General features: G+C 38.7%; 1 non-coding gene across 1 annotated transcript; it reads left to right on the forward strand.

The window, feature by feature from the left end:
- The first annotated feature begins 2790 nt into the window (after window positions 1-2790).
- On the forward strand, window positions 2791-2893 carry LOC115654116. Its single transcript, XR_004001101.1, has one exon. It is a non-coding gene; the product is annotated as a U6 spliceosomal RNA (small nuclear RNA).
- The last annotated feature ends 4038 nt before the right edge of the window (window positions 2894-6931 follow it).

Below are 6931 nucleotides of genomic sequence, written 5' to 3' on the forward strand. Positions count from 1 at the left end.
ATACATGCAAACATGGAAGTAGGGCAAAATATCTGTGTTGCCACATTATCTGTGTTGCTCTCACAATTCTATTACAATTCTCCTGATATTTTGTGTTTTCTTAAAGGCTCAGCTCCTGGAGTCAGGTGATTACATCAGAATATAAGGTTTTTTAAACTATATTTGAAGAGACAAGCTTGAAAAATGTGACCTGAGTTCATTTTTCAGATGGGGGGACTGAGGCGCAGAGAGACTAAGTGACTTGCCCAGAGTAACACATGACGTCTGTGGCAAAGCAGGAAATGGGGTTCAGATCTCCTGTATCCCAGGCTCATGTCTTAACTACTGGATTTGATAATGTCATGCTGATGAATAATCCCCAAGTTGATGTTCATCAATAAGCAATTAAAAGGGGTTATGAATATCAGCAAAGAAATTTGGCAGGTTTGGGTTTTCTCCAATTATTCTAGTCAAGTGAAAGTCTTTTGAGAGTCCTATAGGCCATACAAAGGTCATACTGAAGGGAATTAGGGGACAGGAGGACTGTCCCATTTGTTAAAATAAGTAATTAGTTCAATACACACAAGATGAGAAGAGGGTAAAAGGGTCAAATCCAGAGTCTAGAACTTAGCCTGAGTAGCTGGGCTGGGCAACAGGTAGAAGCACAAGGAAAGAGAAGAAATAATCCCCTACTCCCTAGGTCACAGAGCTGCATTAGAGCCACCCCACAGAGGAGATGACAGCAGTCTATGTGATAGTAACCTCTGCAGGTCATTATGAGACCCGTCCTCCTTGAGGACAAGAAGAGAAAATTCATATAACAGTGGTTCTTCCAGACCTAATCTGTCCTATCTGCTACTTGCAATCTGCCATGCAGGTTGCTTGCACAGAGAGGGACCCCATGCTGAGTGGGGAGTACAGCCTATATGCCCCCCACTACCAACATAAAGCCCCTTAGGTGGCTGACCTCCATTGGTTCTGCTGCCAGGAAGCTCTTCGCACAGAAGAGAGGGCTGATTTTCCTCCAGGATGGGCTACGAAGACTTGTGCAACTACATTCTGTAAAATTCCCCTGCCATTGGTTTCACCCAGGAGCAAATTCTATATTTCCCAGATAATCATCTTAACAAGGAACTACCATGTGTCTCCTGGACTAATATGTGAGAATGGAGCTTTGACAACAGAATTTGAAATGTTTACTTCAGAAAATGTACATTACATCTCACAAAGGAGTGGGGAGAGGAAGACATTACAGTGAAATGATTTATACTGAAGCTTACAGCAGCTCTGGACATAAAGCAAATGGTGAATTCAAGAGTACATATGTTTTTGACAAATCACTGAAATAACTCCATGTAAAGATGTTTGAGTTGCTTTTGAAAATAATACAGTCAAGCAAAATACAACCAAATAGGACGCTACAGAGTAGGAAGAAGCTCTCAGCAACTTTTCTGCTAGCAGATAAAGACAGTCTTTCAAATGATTTACATCAAACAGAAGCAGGAGTACTGAGAACTAGAGAAATGACAACAGGCTGCTTTTCCTGTATTTGATTGCACTGCCGAGCAATGATGAACAAAAGTATATTGAACCACCAAGTTATCCTGCTGCAGCTTACTCAGTGTGCTGAAGACTCTAATTCTGAATCCGATTTTTAAAGAAATACAAGAGCTTTGAGTCAGTCCCTTAAATGTATAAACTTCTCTCTCCTCAGGATTTTTAATGAAAGAAAGTAACAAAAGTTAATGGTCTGCCAGGTGTTCACTACAGGGAGTTTATTTCAAGGAAATTTGAATTTATGGGAACTTTCCTCATCACCCCCATTTTTTTCTTGTTTGTCCCATGTTGCTCTTTGTTTGGTTTCTCCGGGTTGTTGACCGGTGCCAGAACTGCCACATTGGGACCATATCAATGTTATTCATCTCTGCAGTAGTGCAGGATGTTTAACTTTCTCTTCATGCTTTTTCATTTCCTCCTCACTAAGGCACAGCCAGAAGGAGTAATAAAATGATCCAGAGACTAACTGATAATTGCTTTAGCAATTCTTGATCTGATCAAGAGAAAGTGAATCAAATTGGGAATTCTCGAGCAGAGCCAAAAGACGAGGAAAAACAATGGAATAACAGTGTTTTAAGCTCCATGAAATAATATACTGCACCTTTTGTGGTATGAAAATAGTTAGGTCGTGGATGCAAACACACATATATAGGTTGGTTGCTGTCTACTTAAAAGTGAAAAATAAACTGAAATTGGAGCCTCCTGTAGGGCTTGAGCATGAGGTAAAAAAAAATGCAATGTGAGAAATCTGAATTAGGAGCAGGGAAGTGCAAAGATTGGGATGGGCAAATTTGGTTGAAATAAAGCAACCCACCAATTCACCCACCAATTTATTTTTTCAATCTCAAAATTTTCAAAATTTTCACTTTACTGCTTAAAAATTGTTTTCCATTTTCACATAGCTCTGAGTTTTTGGATTCCATGCAGGATCTGAAATGGAAGTGCTGAAATACCTGCTTCTTGCAGCCTTTCTGCCCTGAGCTGAGAAAGGACATAAATTAAAGAAAACAACCATTCTTGCAAGATTTCCAGCCCAGTTTTCCACTCTGTGGGCCTGATTATGATCAGCATAAATCAGAAGAAACTCAAAGGAAGTCTCTGATATTGTACTGGTATAAAACTGCTATAAATAAAAGAAGGATTAAGCTGAAGTTAGACTAGATCAGATAAAGTTTAGGCAGGTACTTGGAATGAAAATTTCCATCTTTTGAAATTCCCCAGTTGTTACTGGTTATTTTAACTCTCTGCTCCCTGGTTCCTGCTGGGCACATATACTAAAATTGGAACGATACAGAGAAGATTAGCATGGCCCCTGCGCAAGGATGACACGCAAATTCGTGAAGCATTCCATATTGGGGGTTGGACTAGATGACCTCCTGAGGTCCCTTCCAACCCTGATATTCTATGATTCTAAGAGCTCTTTACAGAACAGATGCATTTTTACATACAGGTGTGTGTATGCATATGCACACATACTCATATACATGCTCATTCTGTCTCACGTTCTCAGCTGACCTGGAAAGAGCATAAAGACAGCTTCATATGAATGGGGGGAAAGTGCACCACAGAATAAAGGTCACTAAAGGGCCATGAAAAGTTCAGGATCAGACATAAGAAAGGAGAAGACACATGCATACTCATCGCCTGAGCAGAAAGTCCCAATGTACTGAACAAAAATAACTCCTCTTGAACAGAGCAGACATTTCTAAAGGGGACAGTAAGCTTTGCTTTGTGCTGTCTAAAAGAACACCAGTTAATAGCCAGAAGAGATGTCTCTAACAGCTCTATTGTGACCTCCATTTTACAGAAGGACAACCATGAAAACTTTGCTTGGGAAGATGGCCACTCATGCACTAGAAGTAGGATGTAATACATCACAGAGGCATTTGCCTTACCCAGAAAAAATGCTCTGCCATTATCTTTTCGAGTAAAGTATGCACAGAGAGAGCATCAATGATATTAATTTCCTTAGACAAGGAATAGTATGATGGAAATGTCTTCAGAACACAGCCAGAGTTTAGGATAGAGTTTAAAACAGCTTCAAACATAAGGCTATGACAAGCTTTTAGGGTCTTTAACAAAAGATATTGGTTGTTTTGACGTCTGTCCAGAGTTTCAGAATAAGCAACTTCAGACTTTCAGTCCTTGGTTACAACTATGCAACTGTCAAACAGCCCTGTTTAGTGGCATTCTTTCTTTCGAGCTTTGCCTGCAGGACTGAGAAAGATGGTGGTCCAAGTGTATAGGAATAAGGACCAAGAGATAGCAAGAGTCTAGCCTCATAGTTCCTGGCCAAATACACAAAGGACTCTCCCTCTATGCTCCCCTCTGGCAGCATGGAAGTACAATTACTGACTAACTAATGGTTGTGTTCTTTGCCTCAAGAGGGGTCCAGGCGCACACGTGGGAGTTAGAGTTGCTTTAAGCAGCATTAATTTTCCCTAAATATTACTAGGGAACATAAGCAGTTTCAGTAGGGCAATGTGCTGCTTAGTGTGACTGTTTCCCTGGCTACTCTTAACTACTGTTTAGATTCCCATTTTCTAGATACACAGATCTTTGTGGATTGGTTACAAGCAGCCATCTGGTGGGGAGGGATAATGCAGTATAACAACCTTTCCCCTTTCACAGCTCCACACTGTCTTTACATGCACACCTATCTTCTATCTTCTTCACTGTGACCCATGGGCCATTACCAAGAAAGTAAATCACTTTGAGATCCTCCAGGACAAAAGCTCCTCTACAAATGGAAAAATGTTACATTGTTATTTTATGAATTGTTACTAAGAAAGTCATGTAAAGCCTGAATTTTTACATAAAATCATTTCACTTACTATGAACTCATCCAAAGATTTGTTAAGCATGAAAATGTTAATTACGCAAAATGCCCTGAATAGATGTGAAATTATGTTGATGAAGCAAGCTACCTTAGCAATGACCTTTCTTGTATTTCAAAGCAAGTACAATTATTCTCCAATTCGAATGCTGCTAAGAGGTATGTCTCTTAATGTGATCAAGTGCTTTCATCCCAGACAACAAACAGCTGAATAGTTAAGTACAAAGGAAATACTCATGTTAGCATTTATTTCATTCTGTCTGTAACAAGTGTGTGAGATTAATGAAATTTCAATTCAAAATGTAAACATTCCAGGTAATATCTTCAGATGGTGTAAATTAGCATTGAAGTAACTGGATCTATACCCTTTTATACCAGCTGAGGATCTGGTTCCATTTTTATATTCATGGACGGGTGGGGTTCAGTGCAGCTGAGCAAGGAGAAATTTCACTCTACTTGCAATTGCAATGTTGTAAAAGAATTAATGATACAGAGTTGATGAGCTGTTAATTTGTATTCATTTGTATCCTTCAGAAGATATGTATAATCTTTGACAGTCATTTGTTTAAGCAATCCACATAATTGTAATTTTAATATGGTTTTTCTTTTAATATGCGTTAATCCATAAAATCTGTCATTTTGACCATGACCAAGCCATGAAATTGGCCTGTGGGTTTTTTTTCCCTAATTAACGTGAGTTTCTAAAAGAATCTGTTTTCTCTCATTTCTGGATGTCTTCTGAAGGTCTGAAAGGCACACAATCATCCTCAAAGTGGTTTTGTCCATAGTGCTGTAGACACTGGCATTTCTGATTCCAAACATCCCAGCCTCGCGATATCTATTCAGATGTTTTAGGTATCTTCAAATCTCAGAGAACATAAGTCACAATCTTCTAGCTCTCTTTCATGCTTTCAATTATCTTGCAATTTGTGAGGTGTTCACTCATTTTCTTAAATGAAAACACACAAATAATTTCACCTCTGCCTTTACTTACACTAATGAATTCTACAGAACATTTGAGATAACTATCAGATCTGCAGATTATTTAGAAGAGGTAAACCAGAGCATTGCATAAATTAGCATGGTTATTATTATACTGAATGAAAGTGAATTTTGTTTCAATACACAGAGCAAAACATACTTTCAGACTAAAATGACATTTTAAAATTAAGGAAAACAGAAAGAAGAAAGAATAAAAGTAAAGTCTCCATGAGAGTAGACTGTTAAAGGAACATTGGTATTGCTGTACTGAATAAGAACAGAGGTGCATCAGGTCCCATATCCTATGTCCAATAGTGATCAGTAGCAGATACCTCAGAGGATGGAGAAAAAACCCAGCAGTGGGCAAATGTGGAGCAATCTCTTCACTACAAACACATACACATAGGACTAATCCTGATCTCTGACAGTTAGAAATTTGCTTTAGTCTAAGGTTTAATATCCCTTCCAAAATGTTTATTGTCATTGATTATGATAATTCTGGATATTCTTGATATCCATATTCAATCCCTTTTTTATTCTGGTAAGTTCTGGGCCTCAGTAACTTCCTGTAGCAATGAGGGAAAGTATTTCCTCTTGTTAGTTTTGAATTTCCTGCTTTTCAGTTTCTTAGGTTTTTTGTATTTGTGTTTGCACTAGAGACTGCAGCTACTCTGAGACCCAGTGACTGCTGAACTCTGCATACTAGGGAGAATTCTTAGGAATGGGACAATACAAAAAACAAAAGGCATTATAGTTCTAATAACATAGACTTGCCAAGACTCACTAATTTGGAAGGATGTGTCCTCATATTTGGATTAGTTTTACAGCATTTATTAAAATACCTTACATTAAATTTTAAATAGTTTGCTGTGAGACATTTAAAGTTACATTTTTAACCCATTCTTTCAAATTGTAACATCTTGATAGCCCTCTGCTTGGGAGTACCTACCCATTATAGTTAAGTTGTCAGAACAGTTTCACTAATCATTCCTATTTTCACAGCTTCACGGTTCTAAAATATTCATTTCTGAGAAGAAATATTCCTTATTTGGAGTGAAATCCTGACCTCACTGAAGACAGCAGGGCCAGGATTTCGCCACTTGCATCTGTGACATTTTTTTGCAATAGGTTTAAGCACAAAACCCTTCAGCCATTTTGAAGTTCAGCAAAAATGAAATAAACGTATATTTTTTGCTAACCATTCTTTTTCAGAAAGCGCTATGGCAAAAAATGTCTGCAGTTAGTTCACAAGGGGGAATAAGCTCCTGTCCCAACACCACCCTTGTTATCATCATGGCCTCCTTAGATAACCACTCAGACTGTGGAGCTGCCACTTTCCCCAATGCAAGTGGGTTGGGAGGGATGAAGCTGAGCTAGTACGGCAGGAGGGTAGAAGTCTGCTACTGTTAATGGTCGATTTCTTCCCTGGGCTCATTCTGGGCTGGCATAGCATTTAATGTGTAGTCCTACTCTGGTAAGTGATTTGATGAAAATGTCACCATGACCCTCCAGGTTTAGTATCTAACACACTTGTTCACTTTTGAAGTAAAAAAGATTTTTTTTTCTAACTCCAGACCT

This window comes from Gopherus evgoodei, chromosome 6 (assembly GCF_007399415.2).
Source record: "Gopherus evgoodei ecotype Sinaloan lineage chromosome 6, rGopEvg1_v1.p, whole genome shotgun sequence".
NCBI lineage: Eukaryota > Metazoa > Chordata > Testudines > Testudinidae > Gopherus > Gopherus evgoodei.